Genomic DNA, 12418 nt, shown 5'->3' on the forward strand with positions numbered 1-12418 from the left:
TTTACAATGCTTTTCAATCAATAAGTATCCATCAAATATCATTCAAATAATTTTTCACAATTTAAAATAATAATATACAAATAGTAATAATTTATTTCAATTGAAAAATTCAAAGGAAATAACTGTCATGCACAAACATCTGATAACTGTCTTTTGGCCCTTGACTCAGTGTTTCTTTCCCCTTCCCTGAGTCTTTGCTAACTGAAACACACAATTTGAAGTGTTTCAGTACTCATTTAAACCATCTCTAACAATAAGGCTTAATACTTAATTTATTGAATTCTATTATTTTCCTTAGTCAACCTAAAATATTGACCCTCGATTCAGTCTAGGTGAATTAGGTTTTAATGTTACCAATGTGTCATATTTAATAGCCTTTTAGTGTTGGTGCATGTTACCCAATTCATTTTCATGTATATTGCATTTTATTGCAATTTGTCGGATTCCGGTATACTAATTTCACCTAGCCAGATGACCTAGTTTCCTCTATTTTTGGGTTTCAGTCAAAACTACAAACTTGTAGGTCTATGTCTTATTGCACACGGGGCAAAATTTCAGGTCATTCTGAGTTGTGTAGACCAAGTTATGGTCAATCTACCATTGCTGGACAGAATGCACCAAAATGGTAGGATTAGGTCATTTTTAGGTCACTTTTGGTTCGGCCAGTTTTTGGACCTGAATTTGTGCAAGCTATTTGACTTGCTTATGGTCATTGTTGGGCTTTGGTGTCTTCATAAGAATTGTATATATATGTCTAAACTATTCATGGTAAAACTTTCAGGTCAATTGGACTTGTTTTGAGTGAGTTATGGCTAAAATACCAACTGCTGCCCAAATGGTAAATTTTCAGGTTTTCAAAGCACTAATCCAAATTTGGTCATTTTTCAAGTCACCTTCTAACCAGAATTTTGGTAAGCTTCCTTCATGAAAGTTGGCACATTTTGTGCCTAGTTTCACCTCCAATTGGTCTCATACCAATTGGAGTCACACACTTAAGGTTCTAAGCTCAAAACATACACTGCCCTATTGTACATCATTCACCTTTTACCAATTACATATCCTATGCTTACCAAGTCACTCTTCCATGTCATTTCTGGTTTGTACCATAATATAAACACATTTAGAAACTCATTTTTGTTCATTTTGGCAGCTTAAACATTCTCAATATGCACATTATAGTATAGAATTTTCCAAGTTCAATTACAAATAATTTAACCACATGATATAGCTCATTTACATGTCCACATTCAAACCTTTATACACATATACATGCTGCCATAACAAGCACCATAATTCAACAATATAATTCCATAAACTAAACCATGAAACAACACATTTTGGTCTACACTTCAAAGTTTCCGATTGTACATCTTCTTCAATTAGTTTCCAAGCTTCCAAAATCAAGTGTACTATCACACATACATTTAGTATACATTATCCAATTTATTCCTACACACATAAACACTTACATCAACTCTTTAATCTACCATTTACATGCAAGGATAAACTACTCTTATTGAAGTTCCATGGCTGCCAAAAATGTACCTCTCCCTTAACTCATCAAACTTCAAAAATCCTTCCACAATTCAACTACCCACAACACCTTCAAAGTTTAATGAAACAATAATTAAAAATACATATTTACCACTTTTGAAACTCTTCAAAACCTTCACTAAACTTCTTAAAATTGCTATCTAAGTCTTCTTTGTGATGTGGGGAGCAAAGTTAATGAAGCAGGCTTTGGGGTTTCAGTTGAAAATGGTGAAGAATGTGGAGCTTTTGAAGGTTTTGGCTATGGAGGAATTTGGGACCTCAATTCGGCATGAAGAAGATGACGCAGAAAATGAATCACTTAGTGGACATACACATGTCCCTTAATGAGTTTAAACACCCCTTAGTGCTCCACTTTAGTTTAATTAACAATATTATATGTTAAAGTTTTAGTTATTCAAATTATACCCCATTTTTTGCACTATTATTATAATATACCACAATTTAATTTTTCATGATATTTTCTAAGTGTAACATCATTTATTTTTAATGGAAATTTAGGTCAAAAGATAACTCGGGGTGTCAAATGACCACAATGCCCCTGTTCGAGTTGCATTCCCGATTTTTCAGTAACACCGAATTTTCTCGATTTCCCGTTTTTCTTTGTACTAATTAATTAATTTTTCTTTAATATTTCTAATGATATTTATACTTAAATAGGTCTTTAATTATGTCTTAAAATATTTTCCAGGGTCCTCCGCAGTCCAGGGCTAGTCAACGGTCCACGCCGCAACTTCCCGGTGCGATCACCCATCGCTAGGGTTCTCGGCTCGTTTAACTTGGTTACATTTCATTGCTATTATTTTTCCTTTGTTTTTCTTGTATTTTCTTTTCTTGTATTTCATTATTTTATGTCTCCTCACTCATATCTAAGTGTAGTTCTAGGTATCCTAGCTGTTCGGACAACACTGGTTACAGGAACAGTAGAACGCACTACCGAACATAGGGGTGTTACAATTCTCCCCCCCCCCCCTTAAAATAAATTTTGTCTCAAAATTTTACCTGGCATCAGTTTCTGAATAGCTGTGGGTGCTGTCTCCTCATATCCTCTTCACGTTCCCAAGTAGCTTCCTGGCCTGAATGATGGTTCCACAGCACTTTAACCAAGTGTATTTATTTATTCCTCAGTTGCTTCATCTCATATGTCAGAATTTCTATGGGTTCTTCATCATATGAGAGGTTTGGATTTACCTCAATCTCTTCAACTGATAGTACATGAGATGGGTCAAATCTGTACCTCCTTAACATGGACACATGAAAGACACTGTGTATCCTTTCTAGCTCTGGAGGTAATGCCAACCGATATGCCAAAGGACCCACTCTTTCCAGAACCTCATATGGTCCGATGAAGCGAGGACTCAGTTTCCCATTTCTGCCAAATCTCATAATCCTCTTCCAAGGAGAAACTTTGAGGAATACCTTATCACCCACTGCATATTCAATATCTCTTCTCTTCATATCAACATAGGACTTCTGACGGTCTGATGCAGCCTTGAGTCTATCTCTAATCAATCTGATCTTTACCTGTGTCTGCTGAACAATTTCTGGCCCAATCATCTTTCTTTCACCTACTTCATCCCAACATAGGGGAGTTCTGCACTTTCTGCCATACAAAGCTTCATATGGAGGCATCCCAATGCTTGATTGGTAGCTGTTGTTATAAGCAAACTCAATCAAAGGTAAGTGTGTATCCCAACTACCTTCAAACTCAATCACACAAGCCCATAGCATATCCTCCAATATCTAAATTATCCTTTCAGACTGGCCATCTGTCTGTGGGTGGAATGCTGTGCTGAAGTTCAATCTAGTTCCTAGGGCTCTCTGAAGACTACCCCAGAATCTAGAAGTGAACCTAGGATCTCTGTCAGATACAATTGATACTGGCACTCCATGCAATTTTACAATTTTATTTATGTACAATCTGGCCAATCTTTCTAGGCTATAGTCCATCCGAACTGGTAAAAAGTGAGCAGACTTGGTCAGTCTGTCAACTATAACCCTTACTGCATCATGACTATTCTGTGTCCTCAGAAGTCCCATCACAAAATCCATAGTTATCCGTCCCCATTTCCACTCTGGTACTGGTAATGGATGTAACAAACCAGCTGGAACTTGATGTTCTGCCTTTACTTGCTAACAAGTTAGGCATTTGGAAACAAATTCAGCTATATCCCTCTTCATACCCATCCACCAGTAATGCTCTTTCAGTCCTCTGTACATTTTAGTTCCACCAGGGTGCATAGCAAAAGGAGACTCGTGTGCTTCCTTCATAATGATCCGTCTCAATTCCACATCACTAGGAACGCACATTTTGCCCTGATGTAATAGTAAAGCATCATCTCTCACAGAGAATTCAGGTTTCTTGCCCTGCTGGACTTCTTTCAGTAGCTTCTGATATTTATCATTACTCTGAGCAGCCATTCTGATCTGATTAATCAACACTGGCTGTACATGCCATGCAACCACTGTCTGTCCCTCATCATCAATCTCCAAACTGGCATGCTGCGCTTTCAACTCATGTACCATGGACAAAGGAGAAACTCTAATACTTGCCATAGTCTTGCGACTTAAAGCGTCAGCCACCACATTTGCTTTCCCTGGCTGATAGTCTATTAAACAATCATAGTCTTTAATCAGTTCTAACCATCTCCTCTGCCTCAAGTTCAATTGCTTCTGGGTGCCTAAGTACTTCAAGCTCTTGTGATATGTGTAAATATAGCATTTCTCCCCATACAAATAGTGTCTCCAGATCTTCAGAGCAAAAACAATAGATGCTAGCTCCAAATCATGTGTTGGGTAGTTCCTCTCATGCGGTTTCAGCTGGCGTGATGCATAAGCAATGACATTTTGATCTTGCATCAGTACACAGCCTAACCCATTGTGAGAAGCATCACTATAAACTGTGTATTCTTTACCTGGAGTAGGTAAAGTAAGGACTGGAGCTTCAGTCAAACACCTCTTTAACTCATCAAAACTCTGCTGGCATTTATCTGTCCACTGAAATTTTACATCTTTCCGAAGCAGCTTGGTCAGTGGAGAAGATAACATAGAAAACCCTTTCACAAATCAATGGTAATATCCAGCTAAACTCAGAAAACTGCGAATTTATGTGATATTCTTGAGCGGCTTCCAATTAAGGATAGCTTCTACCTTGCTGGAATCTACCTTGATCCCTTCAGCTGACACATGTCCCAAGAAGGAGATTTCTTTCAGCCAAAATTCACATTTCGACAATTTGGCGTATAGTTATTTCTCCTTTAAAGTCTACAGTACAATCCGCAAATATCTGTCATGCTCCTCTGTATTCCTTGAATATATCAAAATATCATCAATAAACACCACCACAAACTGGTCGAGATATGGTCTGAAGATATTGTTCATCAGATCCATAAAAGCAGCTGGAGCATTTGTTAACCCGAATGGCATTACTAGAAACTCATAGTGGCCATATCGAGCTCTGAAAGGAGTTTTTGGAATACTCTGCTCTTGCACTTTCAACTGATAATAACCAGATCGCAAATCAATTTTGGAGAATACAGTTGCACCCTTCAACTGATCAAACAGATCATCAATGTGAGGCAATGGATATTTGTTCTTTATTGTCACCTTATTCAATTACCGGTAGTCAATACATATGCGGAGAGTGCCATCCTTCTTTTTAACAAACAACACTGGTGCTCCCCAAGGTGACACACTAGGGCGGATGAAGCCCTTTTCAAGTAGTTCTTGCAACTGTATCTTCAACTCCTTCAACTCTACTGGTGCCATTCTGTATGGTGTTATGGAGATTGGATACACACCAGGTATAACATTAATTTCAAACTGCACCTCTCCTTCTGGAGATAATCCTGGCAATTCATCAGGAAACACATCTGGAAAGTCATATACTGCAGGGATGTCCCTCAATGCTGGACTCCCCACTTGGGTGTCTACCACATGTGCCAAGTATGCTTCACACCCCTTTCTGATCATTTTTCTGGCTAGTGTAGCCAAAATGATGTTTGATGGCAATAGTTGCCTCTCCCCATGTTTTATCACATCACTGTACTGAGGGAGACCAAAAGTGACTGTCTTTAGCCTACAGTCAATCATGGCGTGATGCCTGGCTAACCAATCCATGCTCAAGATGATATTATAATCTCTGAAGGGCATTTCAATGAGATCAGATAGAAAAGTATGTCCTTGGATCACCAAAGGACAATCCCTATACATTTTATTAACCCTGACCTCTTGTCCTAATGGACTTATTACTAGCACCTCAAAGTCCATTTTTGTACATGGAACAGCAATGCAATCAATGATGCTAGCACTCACATAAGAATGAGTAGAACCTGGATCAAATAACACAAACACATCTTGATTAAAAATTGAGAAGGTACCATCCACAACATCAGATGTCTCAGCCTCTTCTCTCTGTCTCATTGTATAGACTCTGACTAAAGCACTGCCTTGCTCTGATTGATTCACTGTGCCTTGGCTGCCTGCTGGGTTACCTCTACCCCTGCCTCTACCTCTGCTAGGTGGTTGTGAACCTCTGGTAACGGGGCTCTGAACTGACCCTTCTGCAGTAGTAGGAGGTGGTCCAACTCTGCGAGTACTAGTGCAGTCCTTAGCAAAGTGCCCTGTGCCTCCACAGTTATAACAGGCTCCTATGGCCTTGTAGCATACCCCACCATGATTTCTTCCACAAGTTTCACATTGGTGGGGAGGGTAGGAACTTCTGGTACTCTGTTGACCAGATAGAGGAGGTTTTTGTCCTGAATATCTTCACCTACCAGACTTCTTACCACCTCTGCTGTGTCCCCCATGGTTCTTCCTCTTTCCAGTAGGACCACTGGAACTCTGTTCTACTGACTTTCTCTCTTTTTCTGTCTTTTCTGATTTCTTTTTCTCTGGGGCCGCTTCAGATTCAATTCCTTCTAATTCCAGTGCTTGGGAAATAAGTTCAAAGAAGTTGTTATGTTTGAATCCAACCACTTGTAATATGATACTGGGCTTCAATTCAGTTTTAAACCTCTTACATCTCTCCCTGCTGGTAGCAAGTAGACTTGCTGCATAATGGCTTAGGCGGGAAAATTTCCTTTCATATTCAGCCACCGATCTATTCCCCTGTTTCAGACTTAGGAACTCTTGTAGCTTCTGGTCCACATAAGCATCAGGGACATATTTTTGTCTGAACTCCCGTAGAAAATCATTCCATGTTAACACTGAAGGTTCTACCAGACTATGGGGAATGGTTTTCCACCAGTAATATGCATCCCCCTGTAGCAAAGATACTGAATATTCAAATCTGAGCTCCTCTGTACAATGTAGCTTCTTAAACACCCTATCCATTCTCTCTAACCATTGTTCTGCCTCTAGAGGATCTATTGTCCCCTTGAACTCAGTAGCCCCATATTTCATTAATTTGTCATACTGCCTAGCAGAAGACTGTGGTTGTACCACTGGTGTCTGTAGTGGGACTTGAGTAGGCATATTATCAGCCATTTATTGGAACATTGCAGCTATCTGCTGAGCGAACTGAGCAGGGAACTGCGATACTGAGGGGGCTGGTGCGGCTAATCCACTGACATTATGTAGGGCTGGGGCATCCCCTTGCACCTCAGCCTCTATCGATTGATCGACTGAATGATCACCTTCTTCCATAGTCAATGCAAGGATCTTAAACCTCCTGAATAATAACACAAGGAGATTTCCTCCCGTTAGTGCATATTTAAAATGTAATGTACTGTATGTATCAAACAATGACATTGAGCAATTGTACTATGAAGAAAGAATATTCAAATTACAGGTGAAAACAGAATTTAAAAACTAGCTCTGATATCACTTAAACATGTCACACCCTACCCCTCTGTAAGGCATAACATGATCCCATAGTATACCTAATGAATTACCAACTTCTTCTACTGATAACCCATTAAATACACTACAAGGGATTTTAAAACTTTTCTTACTATTTTTTTTTACAGTGGTGAGCACTATTTATAGGTGTTAAAATTTTTTTTGAACTGAAGTGAAACAGCTAATACATTTGAATAATTAACAATTTCTGTAAAAATTTTGACAGAGTGCTATCTGTATTTTGAACAAAGCAGTTCTTCAAAAACTTGTAAAAAGCACTTCAAATATATTTCTTAATCTCAAACTCTAACATTTAATCAACACAATATGTTTCTCAACACTTGTCAACACAAATCCACAATAATTTTTCAGTATTTTCAAAGGCTGAGATAAAAGAAATATATCACAATATTTACAAACCAAAATAATTTACAATTTATTTTACAACTTCAATGTACAATTTTAATTTACAACTGCTCAAAACCAAGAACACTATATACATACAGTGAACATACATTGCAATACAAAATGCAAAATATGGTATACTCAATATACCAGATGATCTCTCAGTGTAGTACTAGCACTTAGCCCATCGATCACTGTCTACTGTGATGAATGAAAAGCTATCACTGAGCCATTGTCTCAGTGGTGCACAACATTAACAAAATGCAGCTTTAAATCACAAATCATAAGTCATATAAATAATGGACACTTAAAACCATAGTTAAATTCAAAGACAATGAATGTCAATAAGAATATAAACTCCATTTCACAATATCACAATAAATATCAATAAATCATACACACAGCTTAATCATGTTCCAAAGTTCAATTCATCCCAAAAACCGAAGGGTAATGAGGAATTCAATTCATCCCAAAAGCTGATGGCTAATGAGGAATAACATAGCTAGCTAGCAATAATATGATTACTCATTCTATTCATCCTCAACAAGCACACACCTCAACACTTCAGCCAATGAGGGAATTCAATTCATCCCACTAGACAAGCTAGCAAGGAATTCAATCAATATACATGATAGTTGTGGTTTCAAACCATTTACAATGCTTTTCAATCAATAAGTATCCATCAAATATCATTCAAACAATTTTTCACAATTTAAAACAATAATATACAAATAGTCAAAATTTATTTCAATTAAAAAATTCAAAAGAAATAACTGTTGTGCACAAACCTCTGATAGATGTCTCTTGGCCCTGACTCAGTGTTTCCTTCCCCTTCCCTGAGTCTTTGCTAACTGAAACACACAATTTGAAGTGTTTCAGTACTTATTTAAACCGTCTCTAACAATAAGGTTTAATACTTATTAAATTCTATTATTTTCCTTAGTCAACCTAAAATGTTGACCCTCAATGCAGTCTAGGTGAATTAGGTTTTAATGTTACCAATGTGTCATATTTAATAGCCCTTTAGTGTTGGTGCATGTTACCCAATTCATTTTCATGTATATCGCATTTTATTGCAATTTGTCAGATTCTAGTATACTGATTTGACCTAGCCGGATGACCTAGTTTCCTCGGTTTTCGAGTTTTTGTCAAAACTACAAACTTGTAGGTCTATGTCTTATTGCACGCGGGGCAAAATTTCAGGTCATTCTGAGCTGTGTAGTCCAAGTTATGGTCAATCTACCAATACTAGACAGAATGCACCAAAATGGTAGGTTTAGGTCATTTTTAGGTCACTTTTGGTTCAGCCAGTTTTTGGACTTGAACTTTTGAACCTATTTGACTTGCTTATGGTCATTGCTGGGCTTTGGTGTCTTCATAAGAATTGTATATATATGTCTAAACTATTCATGGTAAAAATTTCAGGTCAATTGGACCTATTTTAAGTGAGTTTTGGCCAAAATACCAACTGCTGCCCAAATGGTAAATTTTCAGGCTTTCAAAGCACTAATCCGGATTTGGTCATTTTTCAAGTCACCTTCTAAGCAGAATTTTGGTAAGCGTCCTTCATGAAAGTTGGCACATTTTGTGCCTAGTTTCACCTCCAATTAGTCTCATACCAATTGGAGTCACACGCTTAAGGTTCTAAGCCCAAAACGTACACAGCCCTATTGTACATTATTCACCTTTTACCAATTACATATCCTATGCTTACCAAGTCACTCTTCCATGTCATTTCTGGTTTGTACCATAACATAAACACATTTAGCAACTCATTTTTGGCTATTTTGGCAGCTTATAACCATTCTCAATATGCACATTATAGTACAGAATTTTCCAAGTCCAATTACAAATAATTTAACCACATGACATAGCTCATTTACATGTCCACATTCAAACCTTTATACACATTTACATGCTGCCATAACAAGCACCATAATTCAACAATATAATTCCATAAACCAAACTATGAAACAACACATTTTGGTCTGCACTTCAAAGTTGCCGATTGTACATCTTCTTCAATTAGTTTCTAAGCTTCCAAAATTAAGTGTACTATCACATATACATTTAGTATACATTATCCAATTTATTCCTACACACATAAACACTTACATCAATACTTTAATCTACCATTTACATGCAAGGATAAACTGCTCTTATTGAAGTTCCATGGCTGCCAAAAATGTACCTCTCCCTTAACTCATCAAACTTTAAAAATCCTTCCACAATTCAACTACCCACAACACCCATTCAAAGTTTAATGAAACAATAATTAAAAATACATACTTACCACTTTTGAAACTCTTCAAAACCTTCACTAAACTTCTTAAAATTGCTATCTAAGTCTTCCTTGTGATGTGGGGAGCAAAGTTAATGAAGCAAGCTTTGGGGTTTAAGTTGAAAATGGTGAAGAATGTGGAGCTTTTGAAGGTTTTGGCTATGGAGGAATTTGGGACCTCAATTTGGCATGAAGAAGATGAAGTAGAAACTGAATCACCTAGTGGACATACACATGTCCCTTAATGAGTTTGAACACCCCTTAGTGCTCCACTTTAGTTTAATTAACAATATTATATGTTAAAGTTTTAGTTATTCAAATTATACCCTATTTCTTGCACTATTATTATAATATATCACAATTTAATTTTTCATGATATTTTCTAAGTGTAACATCATTTATTTTTAATGGAAATTTAGGTCAAAAGACAACTCGGAGTGTCAAATAACCACAATGCCCCTGTTCGGGTTGCATTCCCGATTTTTCGGTAATACCGAATTTTGTCATTTTCTCGATTTCTCGTTTTTCTTTGTACTAATTAATTAATTTTTCTTTGATATTTCTAATGATATTTATACTTCAATAGGTCTTTAATTATGTCTTAAAATATTTTTCAGGGTTTCCCGTGGTCCAGGGCTAGTCAACGGTTCACGCTGCAACTTCCCAGTGCGGTCACCCATTGCTAGGGTTCTCAGCTCATTTAACTTGGTTACATTTCATTGCTATTATTTTTCCTTTGTTTTTCTTGTATTTTCTTTTCTTGTATTTCATTATTTTATATCTCCTCACTCATATCTAAGTGTAGTTCTAGGCATCCTAGCTGTTCGGACAACACTGGTCACAGGAACAGTAAAATGCACTACCGAATGTAGGGGTGTTACATGCCATGATTAAATGTTAAAGTATTGGGAGGAGGAGGATTGTCAAAATTGGAAGTGTAATGTTAAAATGCAGGTTGTGTATGTTGGCAGCACCTAAATTAGGTCATAAGTACAAAACTGTGAACCCAATTGGTATGAGGCCAATGGGGGGTGAAACTAGACACCAAATAGGCCAACTTTCATGTAGAAATGTTGCTAAAATTTTGTCTAAAAACTGACATTAAAAATGACCAATTCCGGAATGGTAACCTTACAACCCAGATTTTTGACTATATGAACAGTAGTCATTATGATGACCATAACTCACTCAAAACATGTCCAATTAACGTAAAATTTTTACCATGGATAGCTTAGACCTAGAGCTACAATTCGTATGAAGACAACAAAGCCCAAAAATGACAAGAACTAAGTCAAATAGCTTGCACAAATTCGGGTATAAAAACTTCCAGAACCAGAAATGACCTAAAAATGACCTAAAGTTACCATTTTAGTGCAATCTATCCAGCTTTAGTAAATTGACCATATCTTGGTCTATACAACTCAGAATGACCTGAAATTTTGCCTCGAGTGCAATAAGCCATTGAGCTACAATTTTGCTTCCTTGACTAGAAGCTAAAAACCAAGAGAAAATAGGACTTTAAGCTAGACCAATCTAGCACACAAAAATTGAGAACTTGACATTTACATACAATGATGCTTGAAGTAATTTGGCAATGAATGCCAACTTGTAAAAATAGTAAATTGCACTATATTGGTAGCATATTGAAATGCAAAATGTGACAGATTGGTAACATTAAAATTTATTCCCCTAGAGTGCATTAAGGGGTCAACATTATAGGTTGACTAAGAAAAGCAATAGTATTAAATAAATTAATTATAGAACCTTATTGTCAGAGATAGTTTAAACGAGTACTGAAACACTTTAAATTGTGTGTTTCAGTTAGCAAAGACTCAGGGAAGGGGAAGGAAACACTAAGTCAGGGCCAAGAGGTTACTCTTCAGAGGGTTGTGCACAACTAGTTTTTAATTGATTTTGTTCTGAATTTTTCATATGATTAAATGAAGTTATTTTCCTTATGTATTATGTTTATCAAGTATTGGATTTAATTCAATGATTATTGAAATTATTATAGTATGTATGAATTTAGCTTTGTGAAATGGTATTTCAACAAGTATTAAGCATTGTTGTGGATTAAATAAATTATGTTTTTGAAAATTGTGATAGAATATGTTTTGAATTGTGATGAGCATAAAAATTATTGATTTGGAATTGACATTGAATTGAATTGTGTTGTGATTTATGCTCACAAAAAGGACAAAGAGATTAATGATATTATTTTATATCTCACTATAGATGCTTGACTAGGTTATTACCCATCTCTCTCATTTGTTGAGGAGACAATAGAGTTAGCTTTGTTTTGATTACCTTGGTACGTGCACAAGCTTAGATTTTCCTCTT

This window comes from Hevea brasiliensis, chromosome 2 (genome assembly GCF_030052815.1).
Source record: "Hevea brasiliensis isolate MT/VB/25A 57/8 chromosome 2, ASM3005281v1, whole genome shotgun sequence".
NCBI lineage: Eukaryota > Viridiplantae > Streptophyta > Magnoliopsida > Malpighiales > Euphorbiaceae > Hevea > Hevea brasiliensis.